This window comes from Pongo abelii, chromosome 17 (assembly GCF_028885655.2).
Source record: "Pongo abelii isolate AG06213 chromosome 17, NHGRI_mPonAbe1-v2.0_pri, whole genome shotgun sequence".
Lineage (NCBI taxonomy): Eukaryota > Metazoa > Chordata > Mammalia > Primates > Hominidae > Pongo > Pongo abelii.
In genome coordinates, this window is record NC_072002.2 from 70,063,316 (window position 1) to 70,076,804 (window position 13,489).

Consider the following 13,489-nt stretch of genomic DNA (forward strand, 5'->3'; position numbering starts at 1 on the left):
AAACAGAAGACCCCAACACAGTTGGGTAGGCAAGCATTGCCTGTGACAGCGGTAAGAGTCTCTAAGCTGTAATTTGAAAAGGTAAAAAACGCTGTCTTAGAGACAGACAGAATTCTAGGGCAGAGCATCAGGGGTGACTGTTGTGGACTGAAATGCATATGTTGAAGTCCTAACCCACAAGGTAACTGTATTTGGAGATGACACCTTTAGGGAGATAATAAAGATGAAGTGAGGCCTTATGATGGGACCTTAATCAGACAGGCCTGGTGTCCTTATGAGAAGACGAAGGCCGGGCATGGTGGCTCATGCCTGTAATCCCAGCACTTTCGGAGGCTGAGGCAGGTGGATCATGAAGTCAGGAGTTCAAGACCAGCCTGGCCAATATGGTGAAACCCCATCTCTACTGAAAATACAAAAATTAGCTGGGCATGGTGGCATGTGCCGGTAGTCCCAGCTACTCAGGAGGCTGAGGCAGGAGAATGGCCTGAACCCGGGAGGCGGAGGTTGCAGTGAGCCGAGATCATGCCACTGCACTCCAGCCTGGGCAAAAGAGTGAGACTCCATCTCAAAAAAATAGAAGAAGAGGAAGAAGCACCAGAGGGGATCTCTCTTCACGCACACAGAGGAGAGGCTGTGTGAGCACACAGTGAGAGAGCAGCCATCTGCAAGCCAGGAAGTGAGCCCTCACCAGAAACCCACCCTCATGCTACCTTGCTCTTGGACTTTCAGCCTTCAGAACTCAAAGAAAATAAATTTCTGGTGTTTAAGCTACCAGTCTGTGGTATTTTGTTATGGCAGCCTGCGAAGACTAATGCGAAAACATACTGAGAATCTGAAAGAAACTGGACCTTTTAAAGTGAAGCATTAGCTGCAGCCTGCCCTTGTTCTTCTTTGCTTATTTTATGTACTTACCACGTACTACAGCAGCAGTCCTCACATTTTTGACAGAATTCCTTTACCCTCTTAAATGTATTGAGGACCCCAAAGAGCTTTCATTTATGTGGATTATAACCTTTAATATTTACCATATTAGAAATTAAACAGAAAATTACCATGTTAGAAATTAAACAGAAAAAATTTTAAACTTTATATATTAATTAAAAACTAATAATAAACCCATTATATATAATATATATTATATTTATTATATATAATATTTATAATATATTTATAATATATAATATATATTATATTTATAATATATAATATATTATATTTATAATATATTATATATTATATTTATATATTTGTATAAATTATATAAATTATATAATATTATATATTATATTTATCATATATAATATAATGTATAATATTTATCATATAGAAGATAATATATATTATATTTATCATATAGAATATTAGATATTATATTTATCATATAGGATATAATATATATAATATTATATCCTATATGATAAATATAATATATATAATATCATATAGGATATAATATAATATATATTATATTATATTTATTATTATATATTTATTATATATGATATAATATAATATATATTATATTTATCATATATAATATAATATAATATATAATATTTATCATATAATATAATATAATATATATTTATCATATATAATATAATATATATATTATATTTATCATATATAATATAATATATATATTATATTTATCATATATAATATAATATAATATATATTATATTTATCATATATAATATAATATAATATATATTATATTTATCATATATAATATAATATAATATATATTATATTTATCATATATAATATAATATATATATTTATCATATATAATATAATATATATTATATTTATCATATATAGTATTATATATTATATTTATCATATATAGTATAATATTTATATTTATCATATATAGTATAATATTTATATTTATCATATATAGTATAATATATATTTATCATATATAATATATCTTTATCTTATATAGTATAATATATATTTATCATATATAATATAATATATATTTATCATATATAGTATAATATATTTATCATATATAATATGATATATTTATCATATATAATATAATATATATTATATGTATCATATACAATATAATATATATTATATGTATCATATATAATATAATATATATTATATGTATCATATATAATATTATATATTATATGTATCATATACAATATAATATATATTATATGTATCAAATATAATATAATATATATTATATGTATCAAATATAATATAATATATATTATATGTATCATATATAATATATTATACATATTATATTTATCATATATAATCTATTATATTTATCATATATAATATATTATACATATTATATTTATCATATATAATATATTATATATATTATATTTATTTTTTATATATATATATGTATATATATTTTTTTGATGGAGTCTCGCTCTGTCGCCCAGGCTGGCATGCAGTGGTGCGATCTTCACTCACTGCAAGCTCCGCTTCCCGGGTTTATGCCGTTCTACTGCCTCAGCCTCCCGAGTGGCTGGGACTACAGGTGCCCGCCACCACCCCTGGCTAATTTTTTTTTGTTTTATTTTTAGTGGAGATGGGGTTTCACTGTGTTAGCCAGGATGGTCTCGATCTCCTGACCTCGTGATATGCCCGTCTCAGCCTCCCAAAGTGCTGGGATTACAGGCGTGAGCCACCGCACCCGGCCTAAACCCATTATATTTTTAAATGAGCCAATTTTTAAATGAAAAATAACATTTTTCAAAACAATAACTTAAGAAGAATGGTATTATTTTAGTTTTATAAATCTCTTTAATATCTTAATAGAAGACAACTGGATTTTCATGTCTGCTTCTTATTTCAATCTGTTTCAGTATGTTGCTTTGGTTAAAAATTTGAAGGAAATCCAGCCTCACACAGATAGGTACTTGAAAAGGGAGAAATATTTCATAGCATTTTCAGATCATTGTGGGTATTCTATTTTGATACTACACCAAAATTTGACAAGTGGTAGTTTCTTAAAAGTTAGTTGCTATATAGATTCTGAAGCTATATCAATGAACTTTATACTCTGTTACATTTAAATCCATTAGTCTATCTTGAATATCCAATAAATCTTTTAACCATGCATGAATATGTAGCATCATACATTAGTCCATTTGAGAAGCTGCTTTGCTGAGCTATGCTGAACTTCCAAATATTGACACATTTTATTATACCACTCACAAAAATCACATTTGTTAATATCGACACTGAATTCATCAGCAAAGCTTTTAAGTATTGGGAAGCTGTCAAGCTCACATCAATAGAAAGAAATTTTCCAAAATTTCAGAGTGTTATTTCACAATATTATTTTGGGTTTCCTGGAATTAGTACCAGTTCAGAGCCAGTGTCCAGTAATCCCAGAAAAGTCTGATTATTTCTCCTACCTCAGGGCCTGGTCACCCTGGTAAATGGCCATGAATCTTTTTGGGGATGTCTGAGTGGAAGATTAATAGTATAAATTAAATTTTGGCAGTGTGGCAAGGTCTTTCCTCTGGACTTCTCTCCACTCAGAGAACTCTGGGTCATTGTACGGCATCAAATCTGGGAATTGAGTGACTGTGACTGTTCTGATGATTCAAGTCAGACTTTTCTCTGGACCTGGGACATTTCCATCTACACAGATTAGGTAAGAATCTAGCAGATTTCCCATTGATTTCTCCTCTAGGGACACCATCAGCCATGATGTCCAGTCAAGTAGCCAATGCCATGGGTCTCTGTAAATCAGACTGTTCCAATGACTGCTTTGACTGCCCTGTCCATTACGGTAACCTCTCCCACCTTGCCTTTGGCAATTAAGTGGTGCCTTCTGCCTCTTGTCACCCCTGGATTCTGTCCTCCCCATGTTGGGGATACTGGGATTTCTCTCAGGAATTTATTTCTCAACATGGTGGTGAAGGTTATCATGTCTTCTGGACCCTCCCGAAGTGGGTGAACAGATTTTACATGACAAATCCACTCTATCATTTCAATTTCCTTAAGCCTATGAACACTTTCCTCTGTAGGATACCAAGGAAGTTCTGGCATTTCCACTTCATTTAGTGCAGACCAATTTTGAGTCCATATTTTGGTCAAACAACCAAGCAAATAATTAGAACCATTCCTAACCACTGGAGCTACAAAACATTCTATTTGTATTGTCTGCTTAGTGAGTCCATATCCACTTATTTGGCCTGATCCAATTCCGTATTTCTTCCTTCTGGATTCCACATCCTTAAAATTGTTCCCATGCATATTCCCCAGATTTCCATCAGTATAATTTAGCAAAATCATCTAATTCTTTTGGTGTACATTGCACCTCCTCACCCTTTGGAACCTGCTGGGGCTTGAGCTTGCTTAAAATAACTCTACAAGCAAAAAAGGATGGTGGGGGCAGGTTCTGAGATCAGCAGTGCCTTGCAAGGCAACTTTCTTAAGTAGGTCATTATAAGTTCTTCAAGCAAGAAAACACTAACCCCAAGGCAGGAGTGGAAGCACTGCTTCTACTGCCAAGTAAGCTTGTTGGGGACATTTAAGGGAGTTCAGGAGTTCCATGCAACTAGCTCCATCAGAATGTCCCCATCCCAATTTTCAAAATCCCATTTCTTCCCAATCATGCACACCCTGACTTTAACAAAAGAGACTCCTGCCTAGAGGCTGGAAATTTGATTTGCTTTGCAATTCAGTTACCTGTAGGATTAGCTTTCTTCTGGTTTTCAAATGAAGTGCTGCAGGAGAAAAGGTTTCTTTCAGGGAGGCAGAGGAGCTTTCAAATCCCTTATACAGACATTGAATTGTAAATTTAAAGCCCTGAGTTCATCCTTTTCTTTTCTCCAAATTCTCTAGCACAGTTAGAAACAGTCAACCAACCCCATTATATTTCTTCTTTTGATTAAAATGTTCTATCCTGTGAACTATTAATACTTAGTCCACCAGAATCTTGACTTTCATCAGCACTTAGTTACCAGCTATCTACAAGGAATAATTTGCGTAACTGTTTCACCATTACATGCCATCAGATATGATCCACTGGAAACAGGATCATTAACGCCTTTGCATCTAATGAGGTCAGAGAATTGATTCCAGAAAACTCAGAACCAATTGAGAAAATTCCTCATTAATATTCAGCTTCCCCTGAGCACTCTCAGGGCAGCCGGTAAAGCCATTCTCCGTAAGGCTTACTGTCTTTGAACCTGAAGCCTCTAGTCCACAGGTCAGAGCAAGGACAGCTGGAATCCACAATCATGAGCTACAGAGCAGGATAGACTGAACCAGGTCAGCTCTTGTCTCTGATCTTGATGGTGTGGATGCCCTGCCATCAGCCTCCCCACTGAGCACAGCTCACTTAGGGGGAGAGGGAGCTTCTAAAATGCAAATCGCATCAGATCACTTCTCTGCTTGAACTCTTCAGCAGCTTCCAGTGCCCGCAGGACAGTCCAGACTCCTTACTGGTATGAGGACCCCTCCTCCACCCATTTCTCCTTCCATTGACACCAGGCTCCCTATTGTTTGGCCATTTGGAATTCCTTGGTGTTCCAAGAATGAGGGAGTCGGTGTCACACTTTATTTTTCATTTTCTCCTTGACTTTTTCATGTATGGCAATTTCATTCTTTTCCCCTAAGATTAATTTTAATTTCAATTGCTGTTTTCAGAGTGAAATCTCCTCTGACATCTCTGCTTCTTCCCCAGTCCCTAACTCCACTGGTGTTGCCCTTCAGTACTTTCCAAGCACCTGGGGCTTATCTCTGCTAGAGCACATTCCAATTCTTTCCCATCCCAGCCCTCTCCCTGCAAGACTGTGTTCCTCCCACCCCAAGACTGTGTCCTCTCCCAAGACTGTCAGCTTCTTAAGGGAGGGTTAGATCCTGATCACCTTTGTCCACCCAGCCCTTCCTCCGCAGATGCTAAGCAGAGGTTTGTTGAATGAATGCACATTTGATGTGTCTGTTTATGAGCTGCAGTGACCTTGCTGAAGACGATGCTAATGGGGGCACCAAATGAAATATTTCTCCTGGAAAGTTCCCTGGGCAAGTTGGGAAGAGATTCTGCTTTTCCTCCTGGCTGTGCCAAGTGCTGTGTGGCCTCCGGCAATTCAGAAAGGGAAACTTCCACATCGTGTTAGGTGCTGGCAGAGGGGATAAATGAACACATCTTCATTAATTAGTTTCTGGGTATTGGGTGCTTCCGGGGATTAACTCCTCATGAGCTTTTCAGGAAGGTGATGCCCTCTGTGGGCCAGGGCCTGTGATATCTGAGCTCTTGTATTTACCTTTGCTTTATGATTTCCTTTAGAAAGATTTTGGTATTAAATGGCTTTGCATTGAAATCTGTCTCGTGCTTTTTTTTTTTTGAGATGGAGTTTTGTTCTTGTTGCAGAGGCTGAAGTGCAGTGGTGCAATCTCGACTCACTGCAACCTCGGCCTCCCGGGTTCAAGCGATTCTCCTTCCTCAGCCTGCCGATTAGCTGGGACTACAAGCACACATCACCATGCCTGGCTAATTTTTGTATTTTTGGTAGAGATGGGGTTTCACCATGTTGGCCAGGCTGGTCTCGAACTCCTGACCTCAAATGATCCACCCACCTCAGCCTGCCAAAGTGCTGGGATTACAGGCATGAACCACTGCACCCAGCCTGAAATCTCATCTTGATCACTTATTGGAAGCATGATCTTAGTACTTGATCTAATGTTTCTGAGTCTTGTGTTTCTCTGGAAACCTCATTGAATTGTTGTGAAAAATAAGTTGCTTATTAATTCTAGCATTCATCTCATGCGGCAAAATTTTGGGCCCATTTACTGATTTCAGGATCAGGAGTCAGAGGGCTCAGACTCCACTCTTATCCCTCCCTGCCATTTACCTAACAATCCCTCTAAGCCTCAAATTTTTCATAGGTGGTATGGGAATAAAAATAATACCCAACCAATAAAATTATGTGGTTTAAATAAAACAATATAGCTACTGGGTTTAGAAGAGGAAAAATGTTATCTTTTATTATTGTTCTTTTTTAGAGATGAGGGTCTCATTATGTTGCCCAGGCTGGATTTGAACTTCTGGGCTTATGCAATCCTCCCACCTCAGCAGGTGTCCCCACCTAGCTGGGACTACAAGCATGCACCACCATACCTGGCTTACTTTTTATGATTTAGTTCATGGAGATGGACATTTTTAAATGCATGTTACAATCAAAAATAAGCGTTCAGAGATTCCAATGATTCCTCTTTTCATTAAGCTGTTTGCTTGTTTTATAGCTGCAAGAGATTTAAGTTTCTTTTGGAAACAAGTTTGCTTTCTTCCCGGTGCCCACTACAGTGGTTTTGAACCATGATCTAAGGTCCCCAGATGTTATTGCACTGGTTTCTTGTTTTTGTTTCTCTGAGTTGATGGGACGATCATAGGCAGAATCCAGATGATGGAAAAGATGTGTTTGAATTAAAGAGAAAGAGGAAAACCCTGGTATGTGTGAAGGCTCCAGGAGAGACAGGCTACTGGGGTGCTGGATGATCTGATTGGAAAGAAGCCTGCAGAAGCTGCATTGCAGAGGAAGAACATCATCAGGGAGGGAGGTGGCAGGCCTGCAGTCCCACAAGGGGAGCCATATTCTGGATGAGAAAGAGCATTAGACATATTTTACTCCAAGCCAGTGAATCCACCCTCTAAACTCCAGACAACGCCAGCAACTTTGGGATCATGAAATGTCTACTGGCTTTAATATCAACAGACCTGAATTTGCCTCTGAGTTACTTTGCCCTGGTCACCTGCACTGACCACAGCCCTCAGAGGCTCGCCTGCTCTCTTTCTAAGGTGTGTAGGATAATACTGATTGCTTAGATTTGCAGTGAGGCTTGATGGAATAATGTTTGTGGAAGTGCGATCGTTGTGGAAACAGAGCTTTCATGAGGTTGAGATTGCTTGAACATGTTCCTTATAAGACAGCTCCTTCTGTTTTCAGATTTTTCTAACACCAGGTAGGTGGGAGTTTCATTAAATGCAGGAGAAAATGGGAAATCATAGTAGAATCTGGGAAGATGCACAGCTTGATCCAGATGACTTCCCGCCTTTGAGGACAGAATTGGGAGTGGGGATGGGGGCCGGGGAAGACGTTGCAAATAGAGGTCACTGCTGCAGTCCCATGATTAGGGCATGCATCTGTAAATATTCACATATCATACAATCTCTATGTGATGCACTGACATTTTCTCTGTGTCAACATGGATGGAGCTCAAGACATGCCTTATAATATTTACTCCAAGATGTAGGTGCTATTATCCACATTTCACAGCTGAAGGTAATGGGTCTGTGGAGTAGCTTGTTCAAAAGCATATATCTTGTATGGTATTAGATGGTCAAGGCCCTGTGTGAGTGTAAGCTTATACCTGTGACATGAAAAATACAGGAAAGCGTCTATCACTTTACTTCTGTTAATAATTATCAGTGTGATTTTAAATGTCTTTTGGAACAAAGCTTGGTAAAAATTAAGGAAATGGCATTGCCTCCTCCCACCGGATGTTTTTGTCCAGGCTTCCTTTCCTTACCACACTCTGTAGATCCACTCTTCACACCTGCCTAACTCAGAGGCCTATGCCTGTCTCATCTAAGTGCTCTCCACATTTCGCGACCTCTTTCTTTTGTCTTTCTTTTTGAAATGGAGTCTCACTCTGTCACCCAGGCTGGAGTGCAGTGGTACGATCTCAGCTCACCACAACCTCTGCCTCCTAGGTTCAAGTGATTCTCCCGCTTCAGCCTCCTGAGTAGCTGGGATTAGGGGCACAGCCACCACGCTCGACTGGTTTTTGCATTTTTTGTAGAGATGGGGCTTTGCCATGTTAACCAGGCTGGTCTCAAACTGCTGACCTCAGGTGATCCGCCTACCTCGCCCTCCCAAAGTGCTGGGATTACAGGTGTAAGCCACGGTGCCTGGCCTCCCACCGCCTCTTCTCCATACCAGCCAGCTTCTCCCCTCCTTCATGGAAATTTCCATATTGAAACCTCTCCCTCGTCCTGGCTATCATGTTCTGTAGGATACTCCAGCAATCTTCCTAGTATCAATTACTCCCTGCCCAGTGCTTCATTGCTCTTCTATAGCCCCCATCACTCCCATTTACTGTTTTAGTTGCTCACACATACCTTTGGGTTGTAGACCTCTGGAGGGCTAAAGTATCATTTTATTGACATAATGGTATGTTGCACAGGATTATTGGATAGGGAGTCAGGCAACCAGAGTTCCTTTTAGGGCTTGGGCATGAGCTTGAGGGAACTGTGCAGATCCAGCTAAGTTCTCAAGGCCTCAATTACCTTCCCTTTAAAATGCATGGTTTGGCCTAGATTTTCCTACACATCCTCAGAATAATCAATAATACAATGTGGATATTTCTTTTCTTTCCTTTTAAAAATTTTTTGAAACAGGGTCTCACTCTGTTGCCCAGGCTGGAGAGCAGTGGCATGATCATGGCTCATTGCTGCCTCAACCTCCTGGGCTCAAGCTATCTTCCTGTCTTAGCCTCCTGAGTAGCTGGGAGCACAAGCACAGGCCAACACACCTGGCTATTTTTTTTTTTTTTTTTAGAGACAGGGGTCTCACTTTGTTGCCCAGGCTGGTCTCTTGAACTCCTGGGCCTCAAGTGATCTCCCACCTTGGCTTCTCAAAGTGCTGGGATTACAGGTGTGAGTGACTGTGCTCAGCTAGGATGCAGATATTTCCATCCTGTACATGTGAGCCTTGAATAACTCTGTAAACCCCAAAGGTCAGCCAAGGGTTTCCAGGTATTGTTGCTTGGGTGACAGGAAGGTGATGAAAATGAGAAAAAAATGCATAATCATCATTTAAGCTACCATAATTTTCTTCCTACAAGTCTACTTCTTTACAGTGCAGAAAGGTTAGCCATTGTTTTAGATCCATTTCTTCTCTGCCTGCTGAAGAGTTACTCCTCACACCTGAAGGTCACTTTTACAAATATCCCATCTTTTCTGGAAGCAGCTGCAGTGTCTCTCTCTACCACTCTCCAGCATGGTTTGTTCCTGCCTTCAGGTAACTATTGTGTTGGTCATATAGATGCAACTATTGCCTTCCAACCGGACTTACAGGTAGGGATTGTTGCCTTTTAACTCCCCCAGTGCTTTTGACTTGATCAGCACTCAATAATAAGTCAATTGATAAATGGATGATGTGATTATTTAAATTTTTCAGGTTATGGGTGCTGTTGGGTCTCCTCTTGGTACTTTTCCATTCCTGTCTTCTCCTTACTGCTGCAATACCTTTTATCAAAGAGCGATGGATTTTTGAGAGATGGTAATAAATGGAAGGATCTGTAAAAGGAAAGTCAATTGATTTTCTACTATAGTTCCTTTGGGTGGATGTGATTTGATAAGACCCTGAGATCGCAGGATACTGAGATCACGGGATACTGTGCAGACTCGAATTGTGCTGCCCCATGTTAGCACTTAAAATCTAAGTGGGCCAGACTAATGGCAGTGTGGGCTCCTGGACTGGATTTCAGAACAGAAAAAAAGGATATTAGTGGAGAAACTGATGAAATTCGAATAAAATACCACTGCTAATGTCTTAGTTTTGACAAATGTACCATGGTTATGCGATGTTTTACCTTTAGGGGAAACTGGGTGAAGGGTACATGGAAATGTTATGTATTATTTTTGCAACTATTCTATAAATCTAAAATTATTCCAAAGGACAAAGTTTATTTTTAAAAAAGTGGGTGGGCCAGAGCGAAAATTTTGAGTTTGGCTAGCAGACTCTTGCTGCGTGAATATTCTCACATCTAGTTATATCCCAACAATTTGTAGAATAGGTTGAAAAAGAGAACTGCAGGGAAATTTAAAAACTCTCTTGTAAAAGATTCATGAAAAGTCAGTAGAAAAAAAATAAAAGCAAAACAAACAAAAAACGAGACTGTGGGCAGCTGGTGGGGGAGGCCTAATATTAAAGGTGGGAAGCCAAGTGGCTGTTCAAGAGGTGGGTCAGTACACTGACCCTGGGCTCAAAATCAGGATGCTGGCTACTTGTTTTAGCCCTAAGAACTTGAGCACATCACTTTGCCTGCATTTGCCCATCTTTGAAATGATCTGAGATTCACAAATAAAGATATGTAAAATAAAGTAATTCCTTACAAAAATCAAGTTTTCCTATTCTCCAAAATTTTGTCATTTTTTGCTCAAGAACAAAAGAGTTCCTCACTTGTGGGCTGGTTATGGTCAAAAACCTCAAAACAGCAAGTCTGATTCTGCATGAGCATTTTCACTTTGCACTTGGCAAGTTTCAGCTTCCTCTTAGAAGAATGTTCATGCCAATGCTAAAGCCATTTGACTTCTAAATATAGTGTAACAGATGTTAATGGGAACAGTATTATTTTCTGTTACACAAAGGGTCTTTCTTTAAAAGCCAGACACCAGCCCAGTTCTGGTTAGGCTCAACCATTTCAATCAAGGTAAATAGGATTGTATTTTTCCTTTCTCAAGTATTGAAGACTTTGGTATCTTACACCAGATTTTCTCAACTTGACCCACGAACAAGTATCCACGCCTAGATGCTAGAGAGATTTGTCAAGGCCAGGCACCGTGGCTCATACTTATAATCACAGCACTTTGGGAGGCCAAGTTGGGAGGGTCACTGGAGTTCAGGAGTTTAAGACTAGCTCAGGCAAAAGAGCAAGACCCTGTCTGTAGGAAAAATGTTTAAAAAATTGCCAGGCATGGTGGCACATGCTTGTAGTCCCAGCTACTCAGGAGGCTGAGATAGGAGGATCATTGAGCCCCAGCTGCATTGATATGATTGTAGCCACTGCACTTCAGCCTGGTTGACAGATGGAGAACCTATCTCTTAAAAAAAAAAGTTGAATGTGACGTTCCATACATATATCCTTTTTCCCCCCTCTATGGAGTGGTTTCATTCGTTTTCAAAGTGTCCAAAACTCAAAAATGGCAAGAAACACTTTTACATACACACTACTCCACAGCAAAAAGCCTAAACTATACTTGTTATATTTAGGTACAGATTCAGTAATCTTAATGTCTAACACTCCTAACAAATACCCAGATACTGGCTGCCTGGTTGAGTTCACTTTTTGACCCCACAGCACCCAGCAACTCTGAGGGCTGCACCTCAATGCACATTGGCTTATAACTATTGCTTTCTCATAGCTGTGGCATTGTCTTCCTTTCCTGAAAACATGTGGATTTTCACTTGAGGCACTTTTGTTCATCAAACCTTATCGATTTAAATAATCTCTCAAGAATACTGAAGTGACTCTGGCTCTTCTTGCCCTTCTAGTCCTTTAAAGACTGGCCATGTTTCTTTATAACACAGGCTGTGACCAGTGAGAATGTGGACTTGTAACCCATTTGAATGAGAATGCTTTATGGAACAAGAGATCTTCTGGCTGGCAGAGCATGAAGCGTCCCAAGTGCAATTTAAATGTGCGATCCTGGTGTGATTTGAATATATGCAGCACACTAGTTCCTTCTGTTGATTTCAATGTCTCCCTTAAAGGGGCTTACACATGAAATTTCTTGGGCTGTTCCTCAAGAGAAAGGTGCTCTACAAATGAAGCCAAGAATATAAATTCCACTTGGTTTCAGATGAATGGACTGAATTATGAGGCTAAAAATGATTCCCTATTTCAGCCCCTTTGGATACTCCTCCCTTCTTCATTTCTAAAATTACTGTTATCTTAACTTCTGGATAATACTTTAGGTTCTCCAGCAATTTAACTTCCCTTTGAAAATGAACCAAAATGTAAGATTAATGTACCTTTTAATGTGGTCCTTCCTCTAAAAGAGAACAATGTTAATAGACACTACACAAGATACTGTAGGGGTGCCCAGGCACATTCCCCCCTCCCCAACCCCTTTTCAGTAGTAGTTATATGATCAAATATAATACTAAAAGACTAAATGCTTGTGGCTCTTTTATATATATTTAAAACACACAGTAAGAACATAAGAACATCTCAAATCATTTAGAAGGTAAAAGGGGGTTTCAACCAAAATCTTTGGAAATTTCATAAAATTTAAATATCTGCAAACAGTTCAACCAAAAACGAAAAAAAAAAAAAAAATCCCAACATTTGGCTATGGAGGGCACTTCACATGTGAACCAAATGGCGTTGTAACATTTTCCTTCAACTAGTCACTAAACCCAATTAGAAAGAACACAAGAGCAATATTGGAGACATCCCCAAATACCACGTACTTGATTAGAACATTCTGTTATGAAGCGCTCAGCTACCGCGGGCTTTCCTTTACATTGCATACATTACTTTACATTTCTACAGTGCAATGTTGAAATAGCCTCCAAATTTTGCAAAGTAGATTGATGTCCATTCTACAAAAATATTAACTTACAGTACATAACACTGAATAATTTTAATCTGTACATTTTTTTCCTTCCATAATAGTTGACACACGTCAGTTTGTACAAGTTAGAAAAAAACATCTGGTTGTTTACATCTGGATTAATAGTCAACAGAGGCAACCAGAAGT